Below are 15,504 nucleotides of genomic sequence, written 5' to 3'. Positions count from 1 at the left end.
TAGTTGTCTCCTCTATAAAATAGAGATAAAACCGGGCACGGAGGTGCACTCCTGTAATCCCAGCGGCTCGGGAGGCTGAGTCAGGAGGCTCACAAATTCAAAGCCAGTCTCAGCAAATGCGAGGCACTTAGCAACTCAGTGAGACCCTGTCTATAAATAAAATACAAAATAAGGTTGGGGATGTGGCTCAGGAGTTGAATGCCTTTGGGTTCAATCCTGGTACCACTCCCTGAAAAAATAAAATAGAGATAAAAACAGCACTTACATCTTGGTTTGCAGTAATTACTAGTCAGCATAGGCACGTATAAAACATTACATAATTGTGCTGTTTTTAATTATTTACTTAATTTAATAAAGTAATTGTATAGTGCTTATCATATATATACATGGTACTCTTCCAAGTGCTTTAAAATATTAATTCATTAGCAATATGCTATGTTCATAGGTGAAAAGTAAGTTAAAGAGCAATATATGATAGATATTGGAGTACATGTGTATCAAACCCAACAGTCATGACTTCTGCATGTAGATTGCTTGAGAGCTAACTTCTATTTTTACTTTTCACATTGCTCTGTGCTTTTGAACCTTTATAACTAGGAACAACTAATAGACATATTTATGCTTTCAAAAAACATGTCTTCCCAATATGTATGATTTGGAAAAAGATCCATGAATCTTTCTGTTCACTGGTGTGACATGTTATTTTTGCAGCTCTGTTGCTCTCTTCTTCTCCAAGACAAACTCAAAGATGGGAAAAGTTCTGTCAAAGGCAGTTGATCCCCATGTTGATTAGGTATTCACAGCAAGAATGCTCAGGGTGGAGGTCTGATGAAGGGAACGTGGAGCACACCATTTCCTTAGGAAATGAACCAATGTGTAGAGACAGAGGGAGGTCTGCAGAGGAAATGAATGGAGCCATCCAGATGGAGGGGAAGGGGTCAGAGAACAGACGGACGGATTTTCTATCAATTTAACTCTTCTTTCTTACTTATGGACAGAAACCTGCCCTTTGTGATTTTATAATGGTTTTCAAGATCCACCATGAACATTAGGTTTGGGTTCTGATTTCTCTATGAACCTTTTCTACACTGTTAGGTGCTACTGACTTATAGCATAAAGGGAAAAATAACACAAACAAAAGTTCTCAGAGACATGAAGCACTGCTAGAATAGACCTACATAGGTACACCGAGTTGAAACGTTGGCAGGGGAGTTTCTAATGATTCCCCAACTCCACAGGCATCTGGAATGCAGAGAAGGGTGGTCAGTCTCATAGCTGTAGAGGTTGTTCCTGTGGAAATTCAGCCCAATCTCAGGTACCTCTGGGACAGTAGGCATTAGAATAGGTTTTATGGCAGGATGGGACCAGGGGACATCTTTTTTCCTAATATCACCAAAGAAATCTGGATAATAGATTTCATGTATTCTGACAATTATTTTTTCTTATTTTACCATACTATATAACTCATATCTGGGGTCCATCCTTGAATCATTGGCTTCTTACGATCACCATTGACTAATTTTTTCATTCCTTTGACTTACATTTTAATGTCTCTGAAATTGAGATTTGTCTTACAGTTGCTAAAGGCCATTATACCTGTTTTGTGGCTTTTGCCTTCTAGCTGAGATAATTCCGTAGCTGTTTCCAAATATGGGAATAAACATACAAAGATAAAACTAATGAACCAACCATACTGTCTCACAAAGCCTTCTTATGTTTAAATAGAAATATTATTTATGCTTGTGATCATTTGTGTTAAATAGGTCCCCAAAGCAATGAAAGCAACATTTTCCATGTAGTCTTTTTCCCCCTCAAAATATTAACCACCTAATACCTTTGTTGGGATGAAAACAGAGTCTGAGTGGCTTTTCAGGGCCTCGTAGAAGAAATTTTCTCCCAAGAGACAGTTTTGCCTTTTCTCTATTCTGCTCTACATTTTACTTTAAAGAATGAGCCCCAGAATTTTCTTGGTACATCTGGAACAGTTTTCTCCTGAGCACTCTGAAAGGCCAGTAAGAAACTCAGTGGCCCAGGGCGATGACAATGATATATGCTCATCTGAATAGTTGGGCTGGGGTTTCAAGGAGAGTTGCTACTGTGGTCACTTTGGACAACTCTCAAGTGCCGTATTGATTTTATGTCCCCATGTTTAACCAACAGTGTATGCTCCTTTTAAAAATATGTGTTTAAAGAATATTAATACCACAGAAACTAAATCCCTTTAGTTTAATAACCGCAGTCTTGTTTTTATATCCAGATGGGTCTTTGTCTTTTTAATTAATGGAAAAGACACATTTACAATGAGCAAATAATAGATATATTTTTCTTTCCTTGTGTTCTTCGATTTAACTATCATGACATAATTTATCTCAATGTGGATCTGACAGTGTTCTATGAATCTCACACTCAGATAAATCCTGTTTTGTGTATAAAATCTGATAGAGAGTCCTTGGGATCCAAATTGAAGTGGGTAGATTTGGAGTGTCACCAGCTCCCTGCTGATGGCACTTTCCATTATTACCTTGTTTACCCTGAGAGTTTGAATCCATTAAGACAAAGACAGGGAAGCTGGAGCCAAGAAAGGTTTGCAGCAAATGTGGCTTGGCATCAATACCCCCAGTGAGACTCAGAGAGGAACTAGAAGCAGAACAGGGGTGAGAACAGTCCTTCTAGGTAGAGGTGTTGCAGGTTTCAGCCTGTAGGACTGGTGTTGCAGCCTGTAGGCAGGTGTTGCAGCCTGTAGGACTCCTCATCGACACTGGGCTTTGAAAAGCAGCATTCTGTCTCCACATGTGGGCAAGGCACTTTGAGGAGGGGAGGGAAGGCAAGCCCCAGGAACAATATAAGCAGCCTCCGTGCATAAATTGCTAACCCTTATCAGGGCACCTGAGAAGTCTGAAGGCTTGACCATGTATCTTAGGGCTGACCAAATCTCCTCAGAAGCTTTTTCTTTTTTTGCAAACATATATGCAGAATGAAAGGTGAAAAGTAGAATTTCAAAAAACTAAAAGAAATTCATATCTGTCTGTCTGTCCTTCTTATCTATTTATCTGTCTATCTATCATCCATCTATCTTCTCCCATAAGCAGAGGTCAATAGATCCACCTAGAAGTGGATCAGTGCTGTTTTCCAAATGTTAGCCTTCTGGCTGCCTTCTGTCCTAGAGATCACATTTTTCTTGTTGCACCTACAAAAGTGGAAGCGATCGTGTAATGTTTTTGCTTTTTCCTTTGTTTATGCTGCAGCTCTTAATATGACAAATGCCACAGAGAGAGGTATTTAAAACCCCAACGTGTGCCGTGCTTCTGACGATTGCAGTTTTCGTAAATTTGCAGTGGTCCTGTTCCCGGCATCAATCTTACTTGTTTGATGCCACTAACAGGTTTGATTTGCTGTCATGAATGCATTGTGCATTTTAAAACCAAACCAAACCAAAAAAAGTCATACTCCTTTGATGTCCCTGGGGGCCATCATTGGAGAAATTAAATCTGCATGATTTAGTAGAGTGCATGCTCTAAAAGAAGAGTTTGATCTATTGATTTTGACTTTAGGGGAAATTATGTTGTGATTTCATCTAAAAAGTTCTGTAGGACATTCAGGGGAAAAGGTTAAAATGGTTCTTTCTCTGAAGAGTTGTCATAAAAGTCATAAAAGAATAATTATGTCATAAAAGAAAAATAATCACTATTATACCATGGCAGATAATGCTTCCAGTCGAAGGACAATTAGGTTCTCTTAAATGGCAGTGTTGAAGACAATGTGCTTAAAAATAATTAAATTCTTTCATAGAATGTTGATCTGATATGGTTTGAAAGGAAAAGTTATTGTGACCTGAGCAGGTGTACTCTAATTGGAATAAGTTTTAATTTCATTTTTCACGCATTGCAATAAGATGTACAGGTGCTAACATACATATACAGAAAGGGAAATTTTCTTTCTCTTTAATAAACTAATTCATCCCTAAAGAAGATGCATTGAGCAGTGTTCCAAGAATTCTGTGAGACAGATGCCATGGAAAAATGACTTAGCATTCAATAGCAATATGGAATTCAAATAATTTTACATTCAGTTGCTTCCTTTGGTTATCAATACTTAACTTTGAGACTTTAGTTAGTGTGTTTATTTCCATGAATGATAACCTATGCAGGCATGATTTTTGGAGAAAACTTAATGTTCTGGTAAACAACCCAAGTTCTAGACTCTCAAGAGAACTACATGGGCTCTGGAGTCTAGCTTGATTTCAAATCCTGACTCTACTGCTTGTTGCCTATGCAACTTTCTCTCTGTGCCTCAGTTTCCACACCTACAAAGCAAGGCTAATAATACTATCTACCTCATACATTTTAGTCAGATAAATTTAGATAACATATTTATAGTTCTCACAAGGGTGATTGCACACAGAAATCACTCAATGTTATTTCTAGGGCTAATCTAATTTCTGTGTCACAGAAACAATGATGTAAGCACTAGTGAAGACCATGATGGCTCTTTTTTCCATGTGTCATCCTTACCTTTGTGGTAGAGGCAGTCAAGTTCAATGGCAAATTAGGAATTTTGATCTCAAATAGAATTCATCTGTATTAACTTTGATTCTCTCAGAAGAGTAACCATAAGGCTTATCTCTGGAACAGAGCTTCAAAATCATAGTTCCATTTCTTATTTTGCAGATAAGGAAACTTAAGACCAGGAAAAAAAATCATGACTTTGCTCAAGTTATCAAAGGAGCTTGGATGTCTTGATTCTTAAGCATCTTCCAGGATTCTTTCCTTTTGTAATATTATGTTGGGTAGATCCGTACTCTGCAGAGTTCATATGTTTAGCATCAGCAAGACCTGGGTGTCAATCCAGTCTGTGCCATTTACCAGTTATGTGAGGTTGGATAGTTTACTTGACCTCTGCAAATCTATTTCCTCACTCATGAGATGGGGTCAATGTTACCTAGTGCCTAGAGTTCTTAAAATGGCCTGGGACAGCAGACACAGTGTCTACACGGTGGCTCTTTGACAAATGACTGTCGTCAGTATCATTGTCTGTTGTTTGCATTGTTCTAAAGCTGGATGACTTCTACCCAGAGACTACTACTGGTTAGGCTTCTCAAATTTCATCAATAGAATGTCAACATTACCAACTGCTCATCTGGTTTCCAAAGAACATAAATCTACCCTCAATCAGCAATGCTTTGTACCTGCATTCTTGGTACTTGTCAGAGATTATAACTTTGGTTTGGCCCCACTGTGATGAGAGATATGGGTAGGCTTAGTTGAGGATCTGTGTGAAGATGGTCTTTTCATAGTAAACTGGAAGGAGGCTATCTGGGGACAACCTGTCCCAAAAAATAAATGAATAAATAAAAGACACAACGGCATGAAAGTGGAAGCAACTTCAGTGTGTATCCTGAACTTCCATTTTATTCATCACAGAAACAGATACTTGCCAAAAAATCTTGTTGGAAATATTGATCATTCTCTCACTTACTATTCCCAAGTAAATTCCTAGTGGGGAAATTACTTTAAAAATTTAGTGCCTGGGAGAAATAAATGGTCTTTTAAGAGAAACTGGCATTCTCCCACCTTCCTTACATTATATTTCACCCTACCTGGCATGTGGTCTCAAAATCCAGTTTGAAGCTTAGTTATAGTATCTGTTACACTAAACTGACCATAAGTTGCCTTCTCTCTTATGCTAATATATTGTTGTTTTCCTTTTCCTGGTCATGTCATTGATTATACTCACTTCAAAACCTCTATATGAAGAGATACAAATATGATTTGATTTGATGGATTCATGGAATTCTTCCTTTGAGTGGTTTTCAAACATCAGTTTACATTAGAAAAGTTTTCTGATCTTCTTAAAAGACATAGCTTCAGGGTACATTCACCAGAGATTCAGATCTAATAGGTCTGTGATAGTGCTTTTTAATACCACCCTAAATGATCCTTCGTGTAGGTAATCCATGAATCATACTTTGGGAGACATTGACTTGAGGATTTCTACTTGGATTTTTTTTTATTCCAGAGGAATCTTCAATATCTAAGTAGAAAGATAGCTTCTTGGCATATAGCAAAATATAAATGTTAGGATAGTATCACATTTATTTGTTGAACGTCTACTATAGTCCATGCAATAACTCCTAAAGATATAGAGGAAAAGTAAGACATACATTAGTTTTCTGTTACTATGACAAAATACCTAAGGTAATCAACTTTAAAAAATGAAAGGTTTATTTTGGTTCATGGTTTCAGAGTTTCAGTCCATGGTCACTTGGTCATCTTGCCTTGGGCAATACATTACACAATGGAGGAAGCATGTAGCAGAGGAGGGGCTATTTACCTCATGGTGGCTAAGGCATGTCCCCAATGATCTAATTTCCTCCCACCAGGCAGTAACTTTAAAAGGTCTACCTCCTCCCAAGAACGTCATAGGCTGGCAAACAAGCCTTTGGCAAATGGGTATTTGGGGCACATTCGAGATCCAAACTACAGTAATGTGGTTCTTAAAAAGTTTTCAAATTTACTAAAGGAGATGCACAGGCAAGTAAGTAACTAAAATAATTAAAATGCAATCAATTTGCAGTAAAAGAGATTGTGTAGGGTAAACACAGAGGACTGAGGAGGCAGTGAGACATCAGGGAAAGATCTCTCAGAGAGGTGAGACCCAGCAGAGTTCTGATGATCTGCAGATCCTGATGTAGATCATCTCCCAATGAGAGAGGAAAGAGAAACTAGAGGGGAAATACAAATTGACCCTGTATGCACAGCTCGACACTGACTCATAACCAGGCAGTAAGAGAAGGACTAGAGAATACTGGAGAATTGGGGACAATGTCTATTAGTGGTCCTGTAAAAGTCACAGTGACCTGTGGTTTGACTCACAGACTCACCCTGAGGTTCTCTTTGATGGTATCCTCTCTTGGACATAAGTTTTTAGATGGGCGGATGGCTACCATTACTACAATTTGGGGACATGTGGCCCTGTGTGGCATTCAGAATTCTATGGCCATAGAATACTCCCAACTCAAGCCACTTTAGGAAACTAGGACACTATGCTGGGATTTCAGATGACGGAGGTTGTGGCTCTTATTTCTTTTTCCAGCTAATTTTTTTTTCAAAAAATAAAAACAAAATTTTAATAGGATTTAAATAACCCAATTTAAATGACCCAATTTATTCTTTATAGTGTTTATCTACTTTTTTCTTAAACTGGCTAAAAACAACAACAACAAAAAACCCACTTCTTTCTTATAGAATTCACCTTATTTGATGACTGTCAAAATGCAGGCATTTTCCCAAGTGTAGGTTCTTTTAAAATGCCATTTAAAGTCAGCTAAGATTTTAATAAGTGTATATTGTGTAAGATAGGGGAAGTTGGGTGAATATACCTGAAACCATCTATAATCTCTTTGCAACTTTTTTGCAAATCTGAAATTATTTCAGAATTAAATTATTTTTAAAAGGAAAACTAAGGAAGACTTCAGTCCTAGGAATTAAGCCATGTGGCCTCTCATCCATCAAAATCAGAAGTTGAGTTTTTTTTTTAAAGTATGAATAAAGTGAATCAAAACTGAAAGTCTGACTTTTTATTAACTGATGTTTAAACTCCCAATATATTTCCAGAACCAGTTTAACTAGAATATTCTCAATAGCTGCACCCTCTGCTCCTAAGACTGAAATAAAAACTAGTGAACTTCATGAGTCTCTTGTCTGATTTACTTGGTAAACACTTCTTGCTGACGCTCATTAGTCACCATCCATATTTACAAGCTAGAAAAATGTTATTATCTCAAAGGCCACAGAAATGTTCCCACCCCAAGCCACTTTAAGAATCATGATATCATGGAGGTAGGCAGCCCTTCCTTTGAGGACTGGGGAAAGAGTCATTGAATGAGGATGATGTGTATGTTTCTGAAGGAGCTTGCCTTCAGATTCCTTCAGAGATGGAGCCACAGTGGGTAAACCACCTCATGCATTGCCCCACTTCAAAGGGAACAGAAATGTAAACAGTGGCAGCTCACCAGGATCGAGTTTCTTTGCATTAACTACCAAGAGTCAGGAAAGAGAAACTAGGTGTTTATTTAGGTCTGCTATTATTATTGCCAGATTTTCTTTTAATGATGAAAAACAAAAGTAGAATCTGTTCAGAAACAAAAATACCACAGAGCTTCAGGATTACTTTTCAACCATCCCTGGGTCAATTTTTTTTTTTAATAAAAAACAAAAACAATTTAAGTAACGCAATTTGTTCTGTATAGTGCTTGTCTGCTAACAGGCATCTCCAGTTCAGGAATTCATTAAAAATACAGCACAGAATGTGATAATCTATTTAAGAACATATTCCATTCCATCAAACCATATAGATTAGTGTTCGTGTTCTGGTACCATGGTCTAAAGAATGAATTTCTCTTTTTTACAAGTGATTCCTCTTAGATAATTCAGTTTAAGAATGGAGTTAAGCACAGGCTTTGAACACCCAGAGGGGAAAAAAAATACTCAACGTGATTAATATCCAGGATGCAGCCAGCTAACACAGGTTGACAATTTAAAAAATAAAATAAAAATAAAGCCCACTCTCTTTGAAGTCGTTGAAGGAGCAGTCTTCATGAGTCAGAAAGATGTTTTAAAGATTAAATAGCTCCAGAAAAAAAAAAAAAAGCTATAAGACCTTGACTCCAGGGCTTTGAGCTATCTGTTAGGTGCCACAGTAACTAATTTCTACAAATCCTATCATTTAATCTTCTCCAGACTTCTATGAGTTGGGAGTTAATAATAACATTTTCTGGATGAAGAAGCTGAAGGTCAGAGAAATTAAGCAGCAACCCGGATCAATAGCTAGTGAACAGCAAAGTTAGCATGAAAATTTAGATCTGCCCCCTGCATTCAGCTGCAAGGGTACTGAATATAATTGCAAGGAAATTTTCCTGTTAATAAGATCTAGATTTCCCAGTTTCTGAGTATGTCCTTAGAAGAAGCCCTGGAATGGAATTCTTGCCACATATTGACTATGAGAAAAATTAATGGAAATGGCACTATGAAAAAAAATTTTTTAAATCTTCAATTGATACTATTTTATAAAAGGCAAAAAACAGAGTGCTTCATATGAATGAAATATAATTTTTACATTTCTTAAGTGTAAACTTAGTTTAGGTCTTTATATTTCTTCTGAAAACTGATTTCTATGATTTATTTATTCTACTTATTTTCATGATGTGTTCTATTATCCTGCTATTTCTTTGCTTCTTTTTTATTTCTTTCCTGCTCTCTGTGGATTTATTATATTATTATTATTATTTAATTCTCCACTCTATATCACCCCACACATCCCTGATTTTGGTACACACTTCTTACTCTTTGGGAATTTTCTCAAGTCATATTAATCTTTAATGTTATCACCGAATGAATTCTCCCCAAGTAATGAAAAGATCAGAAAATTTCAATTTGAAAAGTATATTTAGAAGAACGAACAACTTAAAGAAAACATTCATAACTTTCTATTTTGAGAAGTTACTATGTATCATTTATAAATTTTCTATCTTAGTTTTCTATTTCAATAAATTTATTGTGTGCCAGAAAAATAGATTATATTTAGAATTACAGGCAAGAGTAAACTAAAGTTATTGTCCCCCTTCATTTATGTTATTTTCATTATTTATAGAATGCATTTTTAGTTTCTGCAATCAAATCCATGTAAATAAGACTCTACATAATATAGTGTGTTAACCTTATACAAAAGGAAAAAATTAATTTTCAAGTTTCTAGACCAATAAGGCTGGTAATTTCTGTACAATGCCAATTCAACATGGAATACTTTTTCCAAAGTTGACAACAAAGCTATAGTTTCCCAAAATTTAAATTATATATATATACATATTATACACTTATGTACATATGTATACATATATACATGAATATATACTTATGTACATATGATATTCATATAAAAAGTCCAGTAATAGCAGTGTGTTACACATCAATAACAGCAACAGCTTTTCCAGGTTTTGGAGTTATTTGAACAAAATTGTAGAGACATCCAACGTACTCCATTTTAAAACGGGTGGCGGGTGTAAAACAAAAACAAAAACCAGAAAAAGTGAGGTTCTGTTTCTATTATGACACATGGCGCCATTTTTTTTGATTAGCTTCTCAATCATCATCTGAAAGGAAAACATTCTCAATTAACATCATTAAAAACAGGTCTGATAAAGCATGGTCATTACCACCTTCATTTATTTTTTTAAAATTTGTGACCTTCCCTTCTGAATGTTGGCCTTCTCATCTAAAATAGGCCATTTTCCCTTCACCTTGGACAATCACAATAAATTCTCACTAGGCTTCTAATTGGCAAAAATCTAGCATTGTATCAGCAGTTTTATTTTATAATATCTTCTCTTAATTCTATCACTTTGGGCTTTATGTGTTTTGAAATTATATTATTAAGTACATACATATTAATGATTGTAGCTCCTTTATGGATTCTTTTTCAAACTTTGGGAAATGTTTTTCTTCATCCCTACTAATGTTTTTCTCATAAATTATGTTTTGTCTGATATTAATATTGTTGCCACACTTTTCTTTTGCTTGGCATTGTCCCACTGTTTGGTATTTTTCGATCCTTTTCTTTCCAACCTTCTTGCTACTCTGTAGCAGAATATAGCTTGAACTTTTATATAAGACTTTGTTTAAGTAAAAATTAGTTCTTTGTACTTATTCTGAAAACTTATTTCTATTATTTGTCAAGGTAGAGCATTCTATTTTTTATTATGCTGTTTCTTTTCTCTGCTTATTTTTATATTCCTTTTCAGTTTTCTGGTGGATTGACAAGTTTTCTTTTTCATTATCTACTTGACCTCACCCCATAAACACTTGGATCTTAAAATTATAGATCACAATATTATATTTTGGTGATTACTTTTACATTTTCAATACAGATAATGCTATAATTCTAACAAAGTTCAAAATCATATCTCTAATCTTCTTAACTAAGGCAAAAAATCTTATCAATCTTTAACATCCCATCTAACATCACCTCCTTCATCCCCTGCCATCTTTCTTAAGTATTATTCAAAATTTTACTTCTCTCAAAGAATCAAATAGTTTTATAGTTAATAGTTAAATGGCCCCTCTAAAATAGGCACCAATTTTTTTCATGTCCTTTTTCATGTCACTTTTTCCTTCTGTTTTCAATTTCTTATTGCTGAAATATATTTTTCATTAGTTATTTCAGTGACAATCTTTGGGTAGTAGACTTTCTTTCATGTTTGAAAATATCATTATTTTACCCCAATCATTCAGATGAGCATTGAAATCTAAGTTGGTAAATACTTCCATGGGCATTATCCATCCCATGGCTTCCTACAATTATTGATGAGGAATTTTCTGTCATTCTAACTATAATTCTTTGGTTGTTAATCCAGTTATTCTTTCTGGTAATGTTCATGTTTTTCCTCTTTACCTTTGACAATCCATATTTTTATTATAATTTGTCATGGTGCCTGTATTAGTAATCTATTGTTATGTAGTAAAATATACAGGAACTGAATAGCCAAAGACAACAATGGACAATGATCACTTCATTTCTATGAGTCAGGAATTCCAAAGTGGCTCTGCTGGGCCACTCTCCAAATCATGTTTACAGTCAAGATGTTGACCATTTCCTCAGTCATCTGGAAGCTTGACTGGGCTGGAGGGTCCAGCTCATAGGTTGTTGCAAGTTGATGCTGGCTGGTGAAAAGCCTCCATTCCTCCCCATATAGGTCCCTCCATGGACTGCTTGAGTGTCCTCACAAGATGGTGTCTTTCTTGTCCTAGTGCATTCCTGAGCTCTGATAAATATGAGGAGGAATCAGTAATATTTTTATGACCTAGCCTCAGAAGCCATGAGTGATCATCTCTGCCACATTCTATTTGTCAGAAATGAGTCACTAAGTCCAGTCCACCTCTAAGGAGAAAAATTAGACTCCCACTTTTCCAAGGGAGGATTTGTGGATGCATTTCAAAACCACAACAGTGTCAAATTATTTTTATTTATCCTACTATGCACTCATTTCCACAGTGGTTTACAATCCCACTGCCACTTGGAAACACTTGACAGTTTTCAAGTACTTCTGCAAAATACAGATCCTCAGGCCCTAGACCAAAAAAAAAAAAAAAAAAAATTGTATTCAGTAATATCAATCATTTTGGCAGCACTTATTTTTTTTTTCAGCCTCACCAGTGCTTCTGATGAATTTCAAGTTTTAAAAGCTGCTACTTTAATCCATCTAGGTATTCAAATATTTCTTGAAGTATGAAAAATCTCAACTGTTCTCTCTTTGAATATTGCCTCTTGGCCTTTCCCCTTCTTTACCTCTCACCTACCTGTGAGGATATAGTTGACCCTCCAAGTCTGGTTTCTCCATCTCGTACTTAATGTTTCACATTTTTTTTTCTCTTTCGACTGAGAGCTGTGTAATTTCATAATACTATCATCTTTCTTACTGATTCTTCTGCTGACCTTGTCCAAGTTTGAGTTTATCGTATCTATTGTATGTGTGTAATTTTGTTCAGTTATTATAGTTTTAATTTCTAGCATTTTTCTATTTTTTTCAGGATTATTGATTGCATTTCAAATTTGACTTTTTTGCTCCTAATTTCTTGTTCCTTTTTAAATAAACATTATCATTTTTTATTTTTTTATTTCTTATACTTTCTTTTTGAATGGCTTTATTTTCTTCCTGAGTGAATTAACTTCCCAATTCCTTCATTAAATGTCTTAGCACTTGTTTTCCCAGTGTAACTGTGAAGTTATAATTTGCCCTTTACATTATCCTGTCTTTGAAATAATTTTTCCCATTTCCAGTAATTTTGGAGGTTGTTTTTAGGAATTCTTCCAGCTCCTGCATTTTAATGAGGTGTGGTGAATGGAAGTTCTGACCCCCAGTCTGTCATGTTCTGGAGTTGGCAACTGGAAGCATGACACGCATTGAGCAACAGTACCAGGACTCCTTCTTGAGCCTTTCACAGATAAGCCTGTTTCACTCTTGCCCTTTGGTTTCAAGGAGTGAACCAAAATCTCCAGTCCCCCACCCCAGCTGGTGCACTGCCAGAGAGATGAAACTTTAACCCCTGCTCCCTGTTCAGAGAACCTGCACCCAGGAGTTCCCGCTTATCTATTGTGTTTTGCCTGCTTCATATGCACTGAGATATTCATTTTGGTTTTGAACATAGCTTTGTCTTTTTAGGTAACAAAGAATTATAACTTTTCTATTATTGCTGTGTACTTTTTCTACCTAGATTAGTTGTGAATTCACAGTACAATCCTGATTAGTAGTCTTCATGATATAATTATGACATATCATCATGTGAATTCTACTCAGTGGAATATGTAATAAATTAAAATGTGTATTATTATTGGAAAGAAGTCAAAAGTATCAATATTTAAAGGTGATGTTTTTATCCATCTTGAAAACACAAGAGTATCAACTCCAAAGCTACTTTAACTAACATGATAATCCTATACTATTCATAAATAAAACACACCCATGAACACACATCTAGAGAGTTTTCTTACATAGCAGAAATGCCTGTTATAATTATAGCCCGACTTTTAACCAGGTAGCCTAGATCCAGAGCCTTCCTGTTATATGCCACTACATGATTTATTCAATCATTTTTTAAAGTTAATGTAATTTTATACATGACATGTATTTTGACATATCATACTTACATGGAGTATAACTTCTCATTGTTGTGGTTATACATGATGTGGAGTTACACTTGTGATGTATTCATACATGAATATAGGGAAATTATGTCCAATTAATTCTACTGTCTTTCCCATTCCCATCCTCCCTTCCCTCCCCTTCCCCCCCCCCATCCAGTGAACTTCCACTTCTCCCTCCCTGCCCCACCTGTTGAGAATCAGCATCTGCATATCAGAAAGAATATTCAGCCTTTGGTTTTTTGGAATTGGCTTATTTCACTTAGCATTATAGTTCCCAGTTACACCCATTTACCAGCAAATGCCATAATTTCATTCTTCTTTATGGCTGAGAAATATTCCATTGTATAAATACACCATGTTTTCTTCATCCATTCATCTGTTGAAAGGCAACCAGGTTGGTTGCATAGTTTAGCTGTTGTGAATTGAGCTGCTATGAATATTGATGTGGCTGTGTTACCATACATAGAATGCTAATTTTAAGTCCACTGAGTATATGCCAAAAAGTGGGATAACTGGGTCAAATGGTAGTTCCATTCCAAATTTTCTGAGGAATTGCTGTACTGCTTTTAAGAGTGGTTGCACCAGTCTGCAGTCCCACCAGAAATGTATCAGTGTACATTTTTCTCCATATCCTCACCAACATTTATTATTGTATTCTTGACAGTTGCCATTCTGACTGGAGTGAGATGAAATCTCTGTACTTTTAATTTGCATTTCTCTAATTGCTAATGATGTTGAACATTTTTTCACATATTTGTGACCATTCATATTTCTTCTTCTGTGAAGTGTCTGCTCAGTTCCTTTGCCAATTTATTGACTGGATTATTTGGGGTTTTTTGTTTGTTTGTTTGTTTGTTTTTGTGTGTGTGTGTGTTAAGTTTTTTGAGTTCTTTATATATCCTGGAGGTTAGTGCTCTATCTGAGGTGCAGGTAGCAAAGATTTTTCTCTCATTCTGTAGGCTCTCTCTTCATGTTCTTGATTTTTTTTTTCTGTGAAGAAGTTCTTTAGTTTGATACAATCTCATTTATCGATTCTTGATTTTACTTCTTGGGCTTTAGGACTCTTGTTGAGGAATTTGGTTCCTAAGCCAACATGATGGAGATTTGGACCTACTTTGCCTTCTAGTAGGCGCAGAGTCTCTGATCTAATGCCTGGGGTTCTATTTAATCCTAATCATTGAGGTAGGAAATGGACTAGTACACCTGGAAATTAAAATTCTCATGCTCAAAGAATATTTTTCATACATATCCCAAATTCTTTCCCTTCATGATTTCAGTATTCAACTGTTGCTCAAACTTTCCCAAAACACTTCTCTAATACCCTTCCAACACATTAGAGTTAGTCATGTCGTATTTGACTTCACCTCCAAGTTGTTTACTTTATTTGCATATTTTTCCTCATGATAATTTTATTACCAGAAAAAAAGGAGGTTCCAATGCCATCCAACAAAGAGCAAAGGATGTGCAATGTCAGCCTCCTCTGAGACCTCCACTCTATGTAGACAAATTCCTATTATTATAATTATTTTTTTGGTTCCTCTCACTTTTGTCACCAAAAAGAATACAAACCTTTTCAAAGTTCTGCCTATTTTCTCTTTCTTTCCACCAGGTCAGGACAATGACTGGGTCCTCCTTTAAATCCCCAATTTTAAAGGAGTCATTGTAGAATTAGAATTAAATTTCACACAGTTGAATTTGGGTACTAAGTGTTAACAAAAAGCAAAATGAAGAAAAGTGAGTGTTGGATATGCATGAAACAGAAACAACTATATATATATATATATATATATATATATATATATATATATA

The 15,504-nt window shown here is 35.7% G+C and overlaps 1 protein-coding gene across 4 annotated transcripts in view; it reads left to right on the top strand.

Annotated features, from left to right (window-relative positions):
- The window catches only part of Musk (muscle associated receptor tyrosine kinase), a 93,440-nt gene that overhangs the window by 26,319 nt on the left and 51,617 nt on the right, over positions 1–15,504 (top strand). The gene's annotated exons all lie outside the window — the stretch shown is intronic.

This window comes from Marmota marmota, unplaced genomic scaffold (genome assembly GCF_001458135.2).
Source record: "Marmota marmota marmota unplaced genomic scaffold, marMar, whole genome shotgun sequence".
Lineage (NCBI taxonomy): Eukaryota > Metazoa > Chordata > Mammalia > Rodentia > Sciuridae > Marmota > Marmota marmota.
Note: the sequence above shows the minus strand (reverse complement) of the source record. Positions and strands in the feature narration are given on the sequence as shown.